Source organism: Cryptomeria japonica, unplaced genomic scaffold, assembly GCF_030272615.1.
Source record: "Cryptomeria japonica unplaced genomic scaffold, Sugi_1.0 HiC_scaffold_80, whole genome shotgun sequence".
Classification (NCBI taxonomy): Eukaryota; Viridiplantae; Streptophyta; class Pinopsida; order Cupressales; family Cupressaceae; genus Cryptomeria; species Cryptomeria japonica.
Window position 1 is genome coordinate 302,501 of NW_026728902.1, and position 19,898 is coordinate 322,398.

Here is a 19,898-nt window from a genome sequence, read left to right on the forward strand (position 1 = left end):
CCCACCCCCGTCGAGGTGCACACCCTCCCTCGCGAAGTGCGCCCCGTTCGCCAAGTGTGAGCCCTGCCCGGGTGCGCGCACCTTGCTAGGGCGTCGGGTGTGCACCCGGCCCGGCCTACGTGCGTGCACCTGGACGGGGCGTCGTGTGCGTGCAGTGTCCCGTCTGCAACGCGGTGCCCACACACCACCTCGGGCGCAACGACCTGCGCTCACATGTGGGCCGAGTGCACCTTGGTGCATGTTCGGGGCGCCTCGGGTGCACGCTCGATCTTGCCCCGGTGCACCAAGGCGCTCGGTTTGCCCCGGGTGCGCACTTGGTGCAAGGTGGGCACCCAAAATAGGGATCAAGCACCAAAACACAAGTTTCGGGATGCAAAATGGGACCCAAGGACCACAAATGCGTTCCAAGACCCATGATGGGTCCACGAGAACAAAAATGTGTTCCGAGACTTAATAAACAAATATTGGGTTTTAGGAGAAGAAACATGCTCTGATGCCCAAAACGAGAATCGACCCCGAAAAGGCCACAGGCCAAAAGTGGGATGCGAGACAAAAAAAAATGGGACCCGAGGACCAAAATTGGGTTCCCAGGTCGAAGACAGGGCAACCGGACAAGAAACGACCTCTAAGGCTCGAAATGAGTCCCGACGACTAAAACTTGACAAGAAGCACCCATCAGGCACCCAACTCGACACCCATGGGATGCCGACCCACCCGGGCTTCCACCTAGCACACCTTGGCACCCACCCACCCTCGCACCCAACCTCGCACCCAACTTAGCACCTTTGAACCCACATTGGCACTCACCCTGACCCTGGCACCTTGGAACCCACATTGGCACTCACCTTGACCCTGGCACCCACCTTTGCACTCACCTTGGGACCCACCCTGGCTCCCACCTCGGCACCCACCCAGACACCCACCTTGGTTCCTTGGCACCCACCTTGGATCCTTGGCACCCACCCCGACACCCACCTTGGCACGCAACTTGGCTACTTGCCACCCACCTTGGCTCCTTGACGCCCACCCCGACAACCACCCCGTGACCTACCCTGGCTAGGGTTGGTGCACACCCACCCTGGTGCCCACCTTGGCACCCACCCCATGACCCACCTTGGCACGCACCTTAGTACCCACCCCGTTACCCACCCTAGGACCCACCCCGTGACCCACCTTGGCCAGGGTGGGTGCCTTGGTGCGCACAACTTGCCTGGGCTGCACACCAGGGCGGGCTCAAGATGGCACCCGCGTTCCGTTTTTTTTACTATCTTTCAAAACGGAAATTTTAAAATCTCGTTTTTTTTTTTTTTTTGCCTTTTCTGGAAATTAGTGAAGGCAGCGCATCAAAGGTGCGCAATGCTGGTGCGAACCCGGGAGCGCTCCGATGTGTGCTCCAAGGTGCGGCGTGCACGAAGTCCGAGCCCGGCTTGCCCCGGGTGCGCACCTCGCGTGCACCTTCGCCGGGGTGAGCACCTTGGCTGGGTTGCGCGCCCTGGTGCGCACCAAGGAGCGCTCTGAAGTGTGCTCCAAGGTGCGGCGTGCACGAAGTCGGAGCTCGGTTTGCCCCGGGTGTGCACCTCGGGTGCGCACCTCGCGTGCACCTTCGCTGCGGTGGGCACCTTGGCTGGGTTGCGCGCCTTGGTGGGCACCATGCAGTGCACGAAGTCGGAGCCCGGTTTGCCCCGGGCGCGCACCTCCGCCAGGGTGGGCACCTTGGTGCGCACAACTTGCCTGGGCTGCGCACCAGGAAGGGCTCAAGATGGCACCCGCGTTCCGTTTTTTTCACTATCTTTCAGAACGGAAATTTTAAAATATCGTTTTTTTTTGCCTTTTCTGGAAATTAGTGAAGGCAGCGCATCAAAGGTGCGCAACGCTGGTGCGAACCTGGGAGCGCTCCGATGTGTGCTCCAAGGTGCGGCGTGCACGAAGTCGGAGCCCGGTTTGCCCCGGGTGCGCCCTGGTGGGCACCATGGTGCGCACCAAGGAGCGCTCCGAAGTGTGCTCCAAGGTGCGGCCTGCACGAAGTCGGAGCCCGGTTTGCCCCGGGCGTGCACCGCGGGTGGGCACCTTGGTGCGCATGCCTTGCCTGGGCTGCGCACCAGGGCGGGCTCAAGATGGCACCCGCGTTCCGTTTTTTTCACTATCTTTCAAAACGGAAATTTTAAAATCTCATTTTTTTTTGCCTTTTCTGGAAATTAGTGAAGGCAGCGCATCAAAGGTGCGCACCTCGCTGCCCACCACGGTGCGCAACGCCGGTGGGCACCCGGGAGTGCTTCGAAGTGTGCTCCAAGGTGCTGCGTGCACGTTGTCGGAGCCCGGTTTGCCCCGGGTGCGCACCTCGCGTGCACCTTCGTCGGGGTGGGCACCTTGGCTGGGTTTGCCCCGGCTGCGCTCCGAAGCGGGGTTATTGGAGCGCCGCCTCTTTTTTTGTCGGAGCGTTTGGTGGGGTTTCTCGCATTGGCTCTTCCCAGGCCCGGTTGCCACCCTGGCGCGCACGAAGTCGGAAGTAGGGTTAATTGCCCGGGTGCGCACCTTTGCCAGGGTGGGCACCTTACCTGGGCTGTGCACCAGGGCGGGCTCAAGATGGCACCCGCGTTCCGTTTTTTTCACTATCTTTCAAAACGGAAATTTTAAAATCTCCTCTTTTTTTTGCCTTTTCTGGAAATTAGTGAAGGCAGCGCATCAAAGGTGCGCACCTCGCTGCCCACCTTGGTGTGCTCTGAGGTGCGCACCCGGGAGCGCTACGAAGTGTGCTCCAAGGTGCGGCGTGCACGTTGTCGGAGCCCGGTTTGCCCCGGGTGCGCACCTCGCCTGCACCTTGGCCGGGGTGGGCACCCTGGCTGGGTTTGCCCAGGGTGCGCTCCGAAGCGGGGTTACTGGAGCGCCCCCTCTTTTTTTGTCAGAGCGTTTGGTGGGGTTTCTCGCATTGGCTCTTCCCAGGCCCGGTTGTTGGGTGCGCTCCCACCCTGGCGCGCGCGAAGTTGGAAGTTGGGTTAATTGCCCGGGCGCGCACCTTCGCCAGGGTGGGCACCTTGGTGCGCACACCTTGGCTGGGCTGCGCACCAGGGCGGGCTCAAGATGGCACCAGCATTCCCTTTTTCTCACTATCTTTCAAAACGGAAATTTTAAAATCTCGTTTTTTTTTGCCTTTTATGGAAATTAGTGAAGGCATCGCATCAAAGGTGCGCACCTCGCTGCCCACCTTGGTGTGCTCCGAGGTGCCCACCACGGTGCGCTCCGAGGTGCCCACCACGGTGCGCAACGCCGGTGCGAACCCGGGAGCGCCCCGATGTGTGCTCCAAGGTGCGGCGTGCACGAAGCCGGACCCCGGTTTGCCCCGGGTGCGCACCTCGCGTGCACCTTGGTGCGCACACCTTGGCTGGGTTGCGCGGCCTGGTGGGCACCATGGTGCGCACCAAGGAGCGCTCCAAAGTGTGCTCCAAGGTGCGGCGTGCACGAAGTCCTAGCCCGGTTTGCCCCGGGTGCGCACCTTCGCCGCGGTGGGCACCATGGCGTGCACGAAGTCGGAGCCCGGTTTGCCCCGGGTGCGCACCTCGCGTGCACCTTCGCCGGGGTGGGCACCTCGGCTGGGTTGCGCGCCCTGGTGCGCACCAAGGAGCGCTCCGAAGTGTGCTCCAAGGTGCGGCGTGCACGAAGTCGGAGCCCGGTTTGCCCCGGGTGCGCACCTTCGCCGCGGTGGGCACCCTGGTGCGCACCATGGCGTGCACGAAGTCGGAGCCCGGTTTGCCCCGGGTGCGCACCTCGCGTGCACCTTCGGCGGGGTTGCGCGCCCTGGTGCGCACCAAGGAGCGCTCCGAAGTGTGCTCCAAGGTGCGGCGTGCACGAAGTCGGAGCCCGGTTTGCCCCGGGTGCGCACCTCGCGTGCACCTTCGGCGGGGTTGCGCGCCCTGGTGGGCACCATGGTGCGCACCAAGGAGCGCTCCGAAGTGTGCTCCAAGGTGCGGCGTGCACGAAGTCGGAGCCCGGTTTGCCCCGGGTGCGCACCTCGCGTGCACCTTCGCCGCGGTGGGCACCATGGCGTGCACGAAGTCGGAGCCCGGTTTGCCCCGGGTGCGCACCTCGCGTGCACCTTCGCCGGGGTGGGCACCTCGGCTGGGTTGCGCGCCCTGGTGCGCACCAAGGAGCGCTCCGAAGTGTGCTCCAAGGTGCGGCGTGCACGAAGTCGGAGCCCGGTTTGCCCCGGGTGCGCACCTCGCGTGCACCTTCGCCGCGGTGGGCACCATGGCGTGCACGAAGTCGGAGCCCGGTTTGCCCCGGGTGCGCACCCCGCGTGCACCTTCGCCGGGGTGGGCACCTCGGCTGGGTTGCGCGCCCTGGTGCGCACCAAGGAGCGCTCCGAAGTGTGCTCCAAGGTGCGGCGTGCACGAAGTCGGAGCCCGGTTTGCCCCGGGTGCGCACCTCGCGTGCACCTTCGCCGCGGTGGGCACCTTGGCTGGGTTGGGCACCATTGAGCGCTCCGAAGTGTGCTCCAAGGTGCGCACCATGGCCCTCCAAGGTGCGCAGCATGGCGTGCACGAAGTCGGAGCCCGGTTTGCCCCGGGTGCGCACCTCGCGTGCACCTTCGCCAGGGTGGGCACCTCGGTGCGCACACCTTCTCAATGTTTTCTTGCCTTTTCTGGAAATTGGTGAAGGCAGCGCATCAAAGGTGCGCACCTCGGTGTGCTCCGAGGTGCGAACCCAAGAGCGCTCCGAGGTGCCCACGAAGTCGAAAGTCGGGTTAATTGCATTGTTTTCCCCGGGTGCGCTCCGAGGTGCGCAACATCGGTGCGCACCAAGGAGGGCTCCGAAGTGTGCTCCAAGGTGCGCACGATTCGGAGCTCGGTTTGCCCGGGGTGCGCACACCTTGGCTGGGTTGCGCACCCTTTGTGCGCTCCAAGGTGCGCACGAAGTCGGAGCTCGGTTTGCCCCGGGTGCGCACCTTCGCCAGGGTGCGCACCTTGATGCGCACGCCTTGGCTGGGCTGCGCACCTTGGTGGGCGCCATGGTGCGCACCTTTCGTGCGCTCCAAGGTGCGCACGAAGTCGGAGCTCGGTTTGCCCCGGGTGCGCACCTTGGTGGGCGCCATGGTGCACTCCGAGGTGCCCAAGATTGGTGCGCACCAAGGAGCGCTCCGAAGTGCGCTCCAAGGTGCGCAGGTGCGCGCGAAGTCGAAAGTTGGGTTAATTGTCCGGTTTGCCTCGGGTGCGCACCTTGCGTGCACCTTCGCCAGGGTGGGCGCCTTGGTGCGCACACCTTGGCTGGGCTGCGCACCCGGGCGCGCACACCTTGGCACCCGCGTTTCCTTCATTTTAAATTTTTTTTTTTTACAATCTCTCAAGTGGGAAATTCTATAATCTCAACTTTTTTTGCCTTTTCAGGAAACTTTTGAATGGAGCGCATCATTGGTGCGCTCCGAAGTGTGCTCCAAGGTGCGCACCTCTGGTGTGCTCCAAAGCTCTCTCCAGCTGCGTGCACCTGCCCCGGCCGCGCACCCGGCCCCGCCCAGCTTCGCTCACCTGTCCCGGGCGTCTGGTGCGGAACCTTAGAGTAAGAAACATCACCGTGCACCTTGGCCAACGTGCGCGACTCGACCGAGCGCGCACTGGCCGAGGTGCACACCGATTTCACCTGGGTGCGCGCGCAGCACCTCGGGCGCACCGGGGTGCGCGCACAACGCCCGGGTTGCACCGTGGCCTGTGTGCTCGGGGCGCCTCGGGTGCGCGCTCGGTGTCGCCCCCCGCGCGCGCGGTAGTGCGGGCAGCGCACCCCGGCCCGGCCCGGCCCCGACGAGAACGCAAACGGGCAAAAGGTTTATTCAAATAGCATTGCGACGCCCGGCGAAAAACTAAGAAAGGGTGCAACACCGGGACTTCCCGGGAGGTCACCCATCCCAGTACTACTCCGGCCCAAGCGCGCTTAACTGCGGAGTTCTGATGGGATCCGGTGCACTAACGCTGGTATGATCGCACCCGTTATGAGCTTGTCGCAGTGTGTACTTAGCAAACCGCGACCCACGTGCGAATCCACCCCGGCCACCCACCCCCGTCGAGGTGCACACCCTCCCTCGCGAAGTGCGCCCCGTTCGCCAAGTGTGAGCCCTGCCCGGGTGCGCGCACCTTGCTAGGGCGTCGGGTGTGCACCCGGCCCGGCCTACGTGCGTGCACCTGGACGGGGCGTCGTGTGCGTGCAGTGTCCCGTCTGCAACGCGGTGCCCACACACCACCTCGGGCGCAACGACCTGCGCTCACATGTGGGCCGAGTGCACCTTGGTGCATGTTCGGGGCGCCTCGGGTGCACGCTCGATCTTGCCCCGGTGCACCAAGGCGCTCGGTTTGCCCCGGGTGCGCACTTGGTGCAAGGTGGGCACCCAAAATAGGGATCAAGCACCAAAACACAAGTTTCGGGATGCAAAATGGGACCCAAGGACCACAAATGCGTTCCAAGACCCATGATGGGTCCACGAGAACAAAAATGTGTTCCGAGACTTAATAAACAAATATTGGGTTTTAGGAGAAGAAACATGCTCTGATGCCCAAAACGAGAATCGACCCCGAAAAGGCCACAGGCCAAAAGTGGGATGCGAGACAAAAAAAAATGGGACCCGAGGACCAAAATTGGGTTCCCAGGTCGAAGACAGGGCAACCGGACAAGAAACGACCTCTAAGGCTCGAAATGAGTCCCGACGACTAAAACTTGACAAGAAGCACCCATCAGGCACCCAACTCGACACCCATGGGATGCCGACCCACCCGGGCTTCCACCTAGCACACCTTGGCACCCACCCACCCTCGCACCCAACCTCGCACCCAACTTAGCACCTTTGAACCCACATTGGCACTCACCCTGACCCTGGCACCTTGGAACCCACATTGGCACTCACCTTGACCCTGGCACCCACCTTTGCACTCACCTTGGGACCCACCCTGGCTCCCACCTCGGCACCCACCCAGACACCCACCTTGGTTCCTTGGCACCCACCTTGGATCCTTGGCACCCACCCCGACACCCACCTTGGCACGCAACTTGGCTACTTGCCACCCACCTTGGCTCCTTGACGCCCACCCCGACAACCACCCCGTGACCTACCCTGGCTAGGGTTGGTGCACACCCACCCTGGTGCCCACCTTGGCACCCACCCCATGACCCACCTTGGCACGCACCTTAGTACCCACCCCGTTACCCACCCTAGGACCCACCCCGTGACCCACCTTGGCCAGGGTGGGTGCCTTGGTGCGCACAACTTGCCTGGGCTGCACACCAGGGCGGGCTCAAGATGGCACCCGCGTTCCGTTTTTTTCACTATCTTTCAAAACGGAAATTTTAAAATCTCGTTTTTTTTTTTTTTTTGCCTTTTCTGGAAATTAGTGAAGGCAGCGCATCAAAGGTGCGCAATGCTGGTGCGAACCCGGGAGCGCTCCGATGTGTGCTCCAAGGTGCGGCGTGCACGAAGTCCGAGCCCGGCTTGCCCCGGGTGCGCACCTCGCGTGCACCTTCGCCGGGGTGAGCACCTTGGCTGGGTTGCGCGCCCTGGTGCGCACCAAGGAGCGCTCTGAAGTGTGCTCCAAGGTGCGGCGTGCACGAAGTCGGAGCTCGGTTTGCCCCGGGTGTGCACCTCGGGTGCGCACCTCGCGTGCACCTTCGCTGCGGTGGGCACCTTGGCTGGGTTGCGCGCCTTGGTGGGCACCATGCAGTGCACGAAGTCGGAGCCCGGTTTGCCCCGGGCGCGCACCTCCGCCAGGGTGGGCACCTTGGTGCGCACAACTTGCCTGGGCTGCGCACCAGGAAGGGCTCAAGATGGCACCCGCGTTCCGTTTTTTTCACTATCTTTCAGAACGGAAATTTTAAAATATCGTTTTTTTTTGCCTTTTCTGGAAATTAGTGAAGGCAGCGCATCAAAGGTGCGCAACGCTGGTGCGAACCTGGGAGCGCTCCGATGTGTGCTCCAAGGTGCGGCGTGCACGAAGTCGGAGCCCGGTTTGCCCCGGGTGCGCCCTGGTGGGCACCATGGTGCGCACCAAGGAGCGCTCCGAAGTGTGCTCCAAGGTGCGGCCTGCACGAAGTCGGAGCCCGGTTTGCCCCGGGCGTGCACCGCGGGTGGGCACCTTGGTGCGCATGCCTTGCCTGGGCTGCGCACCAGGGCGGGCTCAAGATGGCACCCGCGTTCCGTTTTTTTCACTATCTTTCAAAACGGAAATTTTAAAATCTCATTTTTTTTTGCCTTTTCTGGAAATTAGTGAAGGCAGCGCATCAAAGGTGCGCACCTCGCTGCCCACCACGGTGCGCAACGCCGGTGGGCACCCGGGAGTGCTTCGAAGTGTGCTCCAAGGTGCTGCGTGCACGTTGTCGGAGCCCGGTTTGCCCCGGGTGCGCACCTCGCGTGCACCTTCGTCGGGGTGGGCACCTTGGCTGGGTTTGCCCCGGCTGCGCTCCGAAGCGGGGTTATTGGAGCGCCGCCTCTTTTTTTGTCGGAGCGTTTGGTGGGGTTTCTCGCATTGGCTCTTCCCAGGCCCGGTTGCCACCCTGGCGCGCACGAAGTCGGAAGTAGGGTTAATTGCCCGGGTGCGCACCTTTGCCAGGGTGGGCACCTTACCTGGGCTGTGCACCAGGGCGGGCTCAAGATGGCACCCGCGTTCCGTTTTTTTCACTATCTTTCAAAACGGAAATTTTAAAATCTCCTCTTTTTTTTGCCTTTTCTGGAAATTAGTGAAGGCAGCGCATCAAAGGTGCGCACCTCGCTGCCCACCTTGGTGTGCTCTGAGGTGCGCACCCGGGAGCGCTACGAAGTGTGCTCCAAGGTGCGGCGTGCACGTTGTCGGAGCCCGGTTTGCCCCGGGTGCGCACCTCGCCTGCACCTTGGCCGGGGTGGGCACCCTGGCTGGGTTTGCCCAGGGTGCGCTCCGAAGCGGGGTTACTGGAGCGCCCCCTCTTTTTTTGTCAGAGCGTTTGGTGGGGTTTCTCGCATTGGCTCTTCCCAGGCCCGGTTGTTGGGTGCGCTCCCACCCTGGCGCGCGCGAAGTTGGAAGTTGGGTTAATTGCCCGGGCGCGCACCTTCGCCAGGGTGGGCACCTTGGTGCGCACACCTTGGCTGGGCTGCGCACCAGGGCGGGCTCAAGATGGCACCAGCATTCCCTTTTTCTCACTATCTTTCAAAACGGAAATTTTAAAATCTCGTTTTCTTTTGCCTTTTATGGAAATTAGTGAAGGCATCGCATCAAAGGTGCGCACCTCGCTGCCCACCTTGGTGTGCTCCGAGGTGCCCACCACGGTGCGCTCCGAGGTGCCCACCACGGTGCGCAACGCCGGTGCGAACCCGGGAGCGCCCCGATGTGTGCTCCAAGGTGCGGCGTGCACGAAGCCGGACCCCGGTTTGCCCCGGGTGCGCACCTCGCGTGCACCTTGGTGCGCACACCTTGGCTGGGTTGCGCGGCCTGGTGGGCACCATGGTGCGCACCAAGGAGCGCTCCGAAGTGTGCTCCAAGGTGCGGCGTGCACGAAGTCCTAGCCCGGTTTGCCCCGGGTGCGCACCTTCGCCGCGGTGGGCACCATGGCGTGCACGAAGTCGGAGCCCGGTTTGCCCCGGGTGCGCACCTCGCGTGCACCTTCGCCGGGGTGGGCACCTCGGCTGGGTTGCGCGCCCTGGTGCGCACCAAGGAGCGCTCCGAAGTGTGCTCCAAGGTGCGGCGTGCACGAAGTCGGAGCCCGGTTTGCCCCGGGTGCGCACCTTCGCCGCGGTGGGCACCCTGGTGCGCACCATGGCGTGCACGAAGTCGGAGCCCGGTTTGCCCCGGGTGCGCACCTCGCGTGCACCTTCGGCGGGGTTGCGCGCCCTGGTGCGCACCAAGGAGCGCTCCGAAGTGTGCTCCAAGGTGCGGCGTGCACGAAGTCGGAGCCCGGTTTGCCCCGGGTGCGCACCTCGCGTGCACCTTCGGCGGGGTTGCGCGCCCTGGTGGGCACCATGGTGCGCACCAAGGAGCGCTCCGAAGTGTGCTCCAAGGTGCGGCGTGCACGAAGTCGGAGCCCGGTTTGCCCCGGGTGCGCACCTCGCGTGCACCTTCGCCGCGGTGGGCACCATGGCGTGCACGAAGTCGGAGCCCGGTTTGCCCCGGGTGCGCACCTCGCGTGCACCTTCGCCGGGGTGGGCACCTCGGCTGGGTTGCGCGCCCTGGTGCGCACCAAGGAGCGCTCCGAAGTGTGCTCCAAGGTGCGGCGTGCACGAAGTCGGAGCCCGGTTTGCCCCGGGTGCGCACCTCGCGTGCACCTTCGCCGCGGTGGGCACCATGGCGTGCACGAAGTCGGAGCCCGGTTTGCCCCGGGTGCGCACCCCGCGTGCACCTTCGCCGGGGTGGGCACCTCGGCTGGGTTGCGCGCCCTGGTGCGCACCAAGGAGCGCTCCGAAGTGTGCTCCAAGGTGCGGCGTGCACGAAGTCGGAGCCCGGTTTGCCCCGGGTGCGCACCTCGCGTGCACCTTCGCCGCGGTGGGCACCTTGGCTGGGTTGGGCACCATTGAGCGCTCCGAAGTGTGCTCCAAGGTGCGCACCATGGCCCTCCAAGGTGCGCAGCATGGCGTGCACGAAGTCGGAGCCCGGTTTGCCCCGGGTGCGCACCTCGCGTGCACCTTCGCCAGGGTGGGCACCTCGGTGCGCACACCTTCTCAATGTTTTCTTGCCTTTTCTGGAAATTGGTGAAGGCAGCGCATCAAAGGTGCGCACCTCGGTGTGCTCCGAGGTGCGAACCCGAGAGCGCTCCGAGGTGCCCACGAAGTCGAAAGTCGGGTTAATTGCATTGTTTTCCCCGGGTGCGCTCCGAGGTGCGCAACATCGGTGCGCACCAAGGAGGGCTCCGAAGTGTGCTCCAAGGTGCGCACGATTCGGAGCTCGGTTTGCCCGGGGTGCGCACACCTTGGCTGGGTTGCGCACCCTTTGTGCGCTCCAAGGTGCGCACGAAGTCGGAGCTCGGTTTGCCCCGGGTGCGCACCTTCGCCAGGGTGCGCACCTTGATGCGCACGCCTTGGCTGGGCTGCGCACCTTGGTGGGCGCCATGGTGCGCACCTTTCGTGCGCTCCAAGGTGCGCACGAAGTCGGAGCTCGGTTTGCCCCGGGTGCGCACCTTGGTGGGCGCCATGGTGCACTCCGAGGTGCCCAAGATTGGTGCGCAACAAGGAGCGCTCCGAAGTGCGCTCCAAGGTGCGCAGGTGCGCGCGAAGTCGAAAGTTGGGTTAATTGTCCGGTTTGCCTCGGGTGCGCACCTTGCGTGCACCTTCGCCAGGGTGGGCGCCTTGGTGCGCACACCTTGGCTGGGCTGCGCACCCGGGCGCGCACACCTTGGCACCCGCGTTTCCTTCATTTTAAATTTTTTTTTTTTTCAATCTCTCAAGTGGGAAATTCTATAATCTCAACTTTTTTTGCCTTTTCAGGAAACTTTTGAATGGAGCGCATCATTGGTGCGCTCCGAAGTGTGCTCCAAGGTGCGCACCTCTGGTGTGCTCCAAAGCTCTCTCCAGCTGCGTGCACCTGCCCCGGCCGCGCACCCGGCCCCGCCCAGCTTCGCTCACCTGTCCCGGGCGTCTGGTGCGGAACCTTAGAGTAAGAAACATCACCGTGCACCTTGGCCAACGTGCGCGACTCGACCGAGCGCGCACTGGCCGAGGTGCACACCGATTTCACCTGGGTGCGCGCGCAGCACCTCGGGCGCACCGGGGTGCGCGCACAACGCCCGGGTTGCACCGTGGCCTGTGTGCTCGGGGCGCCTCGGGTGCGCGCTCGGTGTCGCCCCCAGCGCGCGCGGTAGTGCGGGCAGCGCACCCCGGCCCGGCCCGGCCCCGACGAGAACGCAAACGGGCAAAAGGTTTATTCAAATAGCATTGCGACGCCCGGCGAAAAACTAAGAAAGGGTGCAACACCGGGACTTCCCGGGAGGTCACCCATCCTAGTACTACTCCGGCCCAAGCGCGCTTAACTGCGGAGTTCTGATGGGATCCGGTGCACTAACGCTGGTATGATCGCACCCGTTATGAGCTTGTCGCAGTGTGTACTTAGCAAACCGCGACCCACGTGCGAATCCACCCCGGCCACCCACCCCCGTCGAGGTGCACACCCTCCCTCGCGAAGTGCGCCCCGTTCGCCAAGTGTGAGCCCTGCCCGGGTGCGCGCACCTTGCTAGGGCGTCGGGTGTGCACCCGGCCCGGCCTACGTGCGTGCACCTGGACGGGGCGTCGTGTGCGTGCAGTGTCCCGTCTGCAACGCGGTGCCCACACACCACCTCGGGCGCAACGACCTGCGCTCACATGTGGGCCGAGTGCACCTTGGTGCATGTTCGGGGCGCCTCGGGTGCACGCTCGATCTTGCCCCGGTGCACCAAGGCGCTCGGTTTGCCCCGGGTGCGCACTTGGTGCAAGGTGGGCACCCAAAATAGGGATCAAGCACCAAAACACAAGTTTCGGGATGCAAAATGGGACCCAAGGACCACAAATGCGTTCCAAGACCCATGATGGGTCCACGAGAACAAAAATGTGTTCCGAGACTTAATAAACAAATATTGGGTTTTAGGAGAAGAAACATGCTCTGATGCCCAAAACGAGAATCGACCCCGAAAAGGCCACAGGCCAAAAGTGGGATGCGAGACAAAAAAAAATGGGACCCGAGGACCAAAATTGGGTTCCCAGGTCGAAGACAGGGCAACCGGACAAGAAACGACCTCTAAGGCTCGAAATGAGTCCCGACGACTAAAACTTGACAAGAAGCACCCATCAGGCACCCAACTCGACACCCATGGGATGCCGACCCACCCGGGCTTCCACCTAGCACACCTTGGCACCCACCCACCCTCGCACCCAACCTCGCACCCAACTTAGCACCTTTGAACCCACATTGGCACTCACCCTGACCCTGGCACCTTGGAACCCACATTGGCACTCACCTTGACCCTGGCACCCACCTTTGCACTCACCTTGGGACCCACCCTGGCTCCCACCTCGGCACCCACCCAGACACCCACCTTGGTTCCTTGGCACCCACCTTGGATCCTTGGCACCCACCCCGACACCCACCTTGGCACGCAACTTGGCTACTTGCCACCCACCTTGGCTCCTTGACGCCCACCCCGACAACCACCCCGTGACCTACCCTGGCTAGGGTTGGTGCACACCCACCCTGGTGCCCACCTTGGCACCCACCCCATGACCCACCTTGGCACGCACCTTAGTACCCACCCTGTTACCCACCCTAGGACCCACCCCGTGACCCACCTTGGCCAGGGTGGGTGCACCCACCCTGGTGCCCACCTTGGCACCCACCCATCCTAGCACCCAGCCTGTGACCGGGCTTGGAACCCAACCTTGCACCCGTCTTGGCCAGTGTGGGTGCGCACCCATCCTGGCACCCACGTTGTGACACACCCTTTAACCCACGCACCCTAGCAGCCACGTTGGCACCCACCTTGGAACACAACCTAGCAACTTGGCACCCACCCCGTGACCCACCTTGGCATCCACCATAGCAGTCGCCCACTTGGCACCCACCTTGGAACCCAAGTTGGCACCCACCTCGGCACCCACCTTGACACTTGTGGACCCACCTTGCCACTCACCCTAGCATCGACCCATCCTAGCACCCACCCTGGCACCTTTGCACCCTAGCACTCACCCATCCTAGCACCTAACCTGTGACCCACCTTGACACTCACCCTCGCACCCACCTTGGAACCCAACCTAGCACCCACCCACCCTGACACCAACCCTAGCACCTACCCACCCTTGCACCCACCCTGTGACCCATCTTGGCACCCACCCATCCTACCACTCAACCTATCACCCACCTTCTCACCCACCTTGGCATCCACCTTAGCACCCACCCACACTGGCACCTTGGCACCCACCTCGGGCAAGGTGGGTGCACACCCACCCTGACACCCAATTTAGAACCAACCGAGCATGTTACCCACCTTGGCACCCACATTGCAGCCCACCCTAGTACCCACCCTATGACCCACATTGGCATCCACACCCTAGCACCCAGGCACCTCGACACCCGCCTTGACACGCACCCTAGCACTAAACCTGTGACCCACCTTGGAACTCACCCTAGAACCCACCCACCCTGTGAACCACCTTGGCATCCACCTTAGCACCCACCCACCTTGGCACCCACTCTAGCACTCACCCATCCTAACACCCAACTTGTTACCCACCTTGGCACCCGCCCTCGCGTCCACCTTGAAACCCACCCTAGCACCCACCCACGCAGGAGCCCACCTTGGCACCCAACCTAACACCCACGCATCCTGGCACCCAACTTGTGACCCACCTTGGAACCCACCCTAGTACCCACCTTTGAACCCACTATATCACCAACCCACCTTGGCACCCACCCTATGACCCTCTTTGGAATCCACCCTAGCACGCACCCACCCTGGCACCCACCATGGAGCGCACCCTAGCACCCACCCACCTCGGCACGCACCTCAACACCCACCTTGGTGTGCGCACTGCGCCAACCTCTCAAAGACCCTATGTGGTGCGCTCCAAAGTGTACACCTTTGGTGCGCTCCAAGGTGCGCACCTTTGGTGCACACCGAGGTGCACACCAAAGTGTGCACCGAGGTGAGCACCAAAGTGCACTCCAAGGTGCACACCAAGGCGTGCACCTTTGGTGCGGTCAATGCAAACGAATTCGGAAGTTGGGGTCGATGTCCTAATCGCTGCTGCAGACTACACGTATGAGAATCGGACAAATAGCTTTATATAGGGGAGGTGTTGCGTTTGATGGGTCGACTCCCCTGGTTGTGTGCACTGCACCAACTTCAAAGACCCTGTCTTGTTTAAGAAGTCAAAAGTTGGGGTGGATGTCCTAATCATTGCTGCAGTCTACGCATGTATGAGAATCAGACAAATAGCTTATATAGGGGAGGTGTTGCATTCGGTGGGTTGACTCCCCTGGTTGTGCGCACTGCGCCAACCTCAAAGACCCCGCATAGCAGAAGAAGTCGGAAGTCGGATTTTGGTGAGCACCAAGGCGTGCACCTTTGGTGCGGTCAACGCAGACGAATTCAGAAGTTGGGGTGGATGTCCTAATCGTTGTTGCAGGCTACACATGTATGAGAATCAGACAAATAGCTTATATAGGGGAGGTGTTGGGTTTGATGGGTCAACTCCCTTGGTTGTGCGCATTACGCCAACCTCAAAGACCTTGTTTTCGTTAAGAAGTCAAAAGTTGGGGTCAATGTCCTAATGGCTCCTGTAGGCTACACATGTATGAGAATCGGACAAATAGCTTATATAGGGGAGGTGTTGGGTTTGATGGGTCGACTCCCCTGGTTGTGCGCATTACGTCAACCTCAAAGACCTTGTTTTCGTTAAGAAGTCAAAAGTTGGGGTCGATGTCCTAATTGCTCCTGTAGACTACACATGTATGAGAATCAGACAAATAGCTTATATAGGGGAGGTGTTGGGTTTGATGGGTTGACTCCCCTAGTTGTTCGCATTACACCAACCTCAAAGACCTTGTTTTCGTTTAGAAGCCGAAAGTTGGGGTCGATGTCCTAATTGCTCCTGCAGGCTACGCATGTATGAGAATCAGACAAATAGCTTATATAGGGGAGGTGTTGGGTTTGATGGGTCGACTCCCCTGGTTGTGCGCATTGCGCCAACCTCAAAGACCCTGCATTGCGGATGAAGTCGAAAGTCAGAGTTTGGTGTGCTACAAGGTGTGGTCGAAGGTGCTCACCTAGGTGTGCACCTTTGGAGCGCAGGAAAAGTGCCCTCCAAAAGTGCGCACCTTTGGAGTGCACAAAAGTGCCCTCCAAAAGTGCGCACCTTTGGAGCGCACAAAAGTGCCCTCCAAAAAGTGCCCTCCAAAAGTGCGCACCTTTGGAGCGCACAAAAGTGCCCTCCAAAAAGTGCCCTCCAAAAGTGCGCACCTTTGGAGTGCAGAAAAGTGCCCTCCAAAAAGTGCCCTCCAAAAGTGTGCACCTTTGGAGTGCACAAAAGTGCCCTCCAAAAGTGCGCACCTTTGGAGCGCAGAAAAGTGCCCTCCAAAAAGTGCCCTCCAAAAGTGCGCACCTTTGGAGCGCAGAAAAGTGCCCTCCAAAAAGTGCCCTCCAAAAGTGCGCACCTTTGGAGCGCAGAAAAGTGCCCTCCAAAAAGTGCCCTCCAAAAGTGCGCACCTTTGGAGCGCAGAAAAGTGCCCTCCAAAAAGTGCCCTCCAAAAGTGCGCACCTTTGGAGCGCACAAAAGTGCCCTCCAAAAAGTGCCCTCCAAAAGTGCGCACCTTTGGAGCGCACAAAAGTGCCCTCCAAAAGTGCGCACCTTTGGAGCGCACAAAAGTGCCCTCCAAAAGTGCGCACTTTTGGTGCGCACCAAGGCGCTGGTTCGGTCGTTGCAGGCGAGTTCGGAAGTTGGGGTCGATGTCCTGAGCGGAGGTGCAAACTACACAGGTGTCGGAATCGGACAAATAGCTTATATAGGGGAGGTGTATGCTTCGATGGGTCGACTCCCCAGGTTGAGCGCACCGCGCCAACCTCAAAGACCCTACGGTATGGATGAAGTCGGAAGTTGGGTCCGATGACCGATTCGATTAGTAGGTATGCTCATGAGGTCGGAATTTGGGTCCGATGACCTGCCATGTGCAGGAAGGCGAATGTTGGCACTGTGCGTTGCAAGGTGCACACCAAGGTGCTGGTGCGGTCTTTTTAGTCGAGTTCGGAAGTTGGGGTCGATGTCCTGATCGGAGGTGCAAGCTACACAGGTGTGGGAATCGGACAAATAGCTTATATAGGGGAGGTGTATGCTTCGTTGGGTCGACTCCCCGGGTTGAGCGCACCGCGCCAACCTCAAAGACCCTACGGTATGGATGAAGTCGGAAGTTGGGTCCGATGACCGATTCGATATGTAGGCATACTCGCGAGGTCGGAATTTGGGTCCGATGACCTGCCATGTGCAGGAAGGCGAATGTTGGCACTGTGCGTTGCAAGGTGCGCACCAAGGCGCTGGTTCGGTCGTTGCAGGCGAGTTCGGAAGTTGGGGTCGATGTCCTGATCGGAGGTGCAAACTACACAGGTGTGGGAATCGGACAAATAGCTTATATAGGGGAGGTGTATGCTTCGTTGGGTCGACTCCCCGGGTTGAGCGCACCGCGCCAACCTCAAAGACCCTACGGTATGGATGAAGTCGGAAGTTGTGTCCGATGACCGATTCGATATGTAGGCATACTCGCGAGGTCGGAATTTGGGTCCGATGACCTGCCATGTGCAGGAAGGCGAATGTTGGGACTGTGCGTCGCAAGGTGCGCACCAAGGCGCTGGTGCCGTCGTTGCAGTCGAGTTCGGAAGTTGGGGTCGATGTCCTGGTCAGAGGTGCAAACTACACAGGTGTGGGAATCGGACAAATAGCTTATATAGGGGAGGTGTATGCTTCGATGGGTCGACTCCCCGGGTTGAGCGCACCGCGCCAACCTCAAAGACCCTACAGTATGGATGAAGTCGGAAGTTGGGTCCGATGACCGATTCGATACGTAGGCATATTGGCGAGGTCTGAATTTGTGTCCGATGACCTGCCATGCGCAGGAAGGCGGAATTTGGGTCCGATGACCGAGTTGATGGCGTGCCATGCGCAGAAAGGCGGAATTTGGGTCCGATGACCGAGTTGATGTTGATGGCCCGCCATGCACAGGAAGGCGGAATTTGGGTCCGATGACCGATTTGAAGGCGTGCCATGCGCAGAAAGGCGGAGTTTGGGTCCGATGACCGAGTTGATATTGATGGCCCGCCATGCGCAGGAAGGCGGAATTTGGGTCCGATGACCTGACATACGCATGGAGTCCGACTCGGGGGCCGATGTTCGATTCGATGACTTGCATTGTGGGTAAAGTCGGAAGTTGTGGTCTTTGACCCGATTCGATGACCAGACTTCGGCTGCTTGAGAATCGGACAAATAACTTATATAGGGGAGGTAGTGTTCTCGAGCATCCTCCCCCCGTGCCCGTTTATGTCGATTGATGCTGGTGCTCGACTGGTTGGAGCGCTCGGATGCAAAAATCTTGCACCAGGATTTATCGATTGTGATGGACACGGCAAGTCTCCTGATTGCTATGCAGGAGCTCATCGTGAATCTCTATGCGGCCTTGGTATGGACTCGACCTGCGGAATGGTTCGGCAATGGTAGTCGCTCCAACACGTCCTTGCAATGGCCACAGAGGTGATTCGACTAGAGCTCCAGTCTAGCTTTTGGGTTGCTTGGCGGACTGGTATAGCCGCGATCGAGTTCCGACCATGAACGTTTTAGATAGCTCTTGGGCTTTCTGGGACGGAAGTCGGAAGTTTGGGCTGTTGTCCGATTTGATGACCATTCTTCGGATGTGTGAGAATCGGACAAATAACTTATATAGGGGACTGTGTTGTCTCACGCAGCCCCCTCCGTGCCCCTCTATCTCGACCGATGTTGGTGCTTGAAAGGGTTGGGATCGCTCGGATTTATAAACGTGCACCACCATTTGTCGAGTGTGAGGGACGCGGCAGGTCTCCTAAATGCTATACGGGCGCTCTCTGAGAATCTCTATCCGGCCTCGACACAGACTAGTCTTGCTGAATGGTTTGGCACTGGTAGTCGATCCAACACGTCGTTGTTGTGGCCGCCTAGGCGATTCGATTCGAGCCCCCGTCTAGCTTTTGGGTTGCTTGGCGGATTTTGCCCTATCCGCAAGTGAGCTCGGTCCCTAAACGTTCGAGAAACCCGATTGCTATGCGCCGACTCTCTTTCTTGCGAGCCTCCATCTAGCTTTTGGGTCTCTACGGAACGGAAGTCGGAATCTGGGACCGTTGTTTGATTCGACGAGGCAGACTACGGTTGTGCGAGAATCGGACAAATAACTTATATAGGGGAGGTGTTGACTGGAGCATTCTCCCCCGTGCCCCTCTAACTCGACCAATGCTGGCGCTCGAACGGTGGTAGCGCTCGGATTTTCGTTGAGCGCCAGCATTGGTCGATTTAGAGGGGCATGCGAGATTCCCGAATGCTATGCGAGGGCTCTAACGGAAATGTCTATTGGTTTCGGTATGGATGCAATTGCGAGTGGTTCGGCAAAGGTAGTCGTTCCGATGCGTCCATGTCGTGGCCAAATCGATAATTCGATTTGAGCCCTCGTATAGCATTTGGGTCTCTCGATGTGATTCCGCATTCCAGTCCCTTTGGGCACTGCTTGAGCCGCATCCCAGGGGGTTCCCTTCCCAATAATCTGCCTCGCAACCCGATTGCTATGCGGTGAGGCTCCTCGGCCGCCTCGGAACTATCTGTGTATCAGACGCATCGCGGGATAAGGGGTTGGCAACGGTAGTCGCCCCAAGCGCGTCCGATGCTTGGACCATTCCGAGGCGGCCCTGAAGCCTCTTCCGTCTAGCCGTTGGGTCCTTCTCGCCGCATCCCTTGCCTCGCACCCCGATTGCTATGCGGTGAGGCTCCTCGGCCGCCTTGGAACTATCTGTGTATCAGACGCATCGCGGGATAAGGGGTTGTCACTGGTAGTCGCCCCAAGCGCGTCCGATGCTTGGACCATTCCGAGGCGGCCCTGAAGCCTCTTCCGTCTAGCCGTTGGGTCCTTCTCGCCGCATCCCTCGACTCGCACCCCGATTGCTATGCGGTGAGGCTCCTCGGCCGCCTTGGAACTATCTGTGTATCGGACGCGTCGCGGGATAAGGGGTTGTCACTGGTAGTCGCCCCAAGCGCGTCCGATGCTTGGACCATTCCCAGGCGGCCCTGAAGCCTCTTCCGTCTAGCCGTTGGGTCCTTCTCGCCGCATCCCTCGCCTCGCACCCCGATTGCTATGCGGTGAGGCTCCTCGGCCGCCTTGGAACTATCTGTGTATCGGACGCGTCGCGGGATAAGGGGTTGTCACTGGTAGTCGCCCCAAGCG

General features: G+C 60.7%; 2 non-coding genes across 2 annotated transcripts; both read right to left on the reverse strand.

Annotated features, from left to right (window-relative positions):
- Positions 1 to 5,852: 5,852 nt before the first annotated feature.
- LOC131864240 (5S ribosomal RNA) lies at positions 5,853 to 5,971 on the reverse strand. Its single transcript, XR_009363079.1, has one exon. It is a non-coding gene; the product is annotated as a 5S ribosomal RNA (ribosomal RNA).
- A 5,916-nt stretch (positions 5,972 to 11,887) lies between these two features.
- LOC131864239 (5S ribosomal RNA) lies at positions 11,888 to 12,006 on the reverse strand. Its single transcript, XR_009363078.1, has one exon. It is a non-coding gene; the product is annotated as a 5S ribosomal RNA (ribosomal RNA).
- Between the last annotated feature and the right edge of the window lie 7,892 nt (positions 12,007 to 19,898).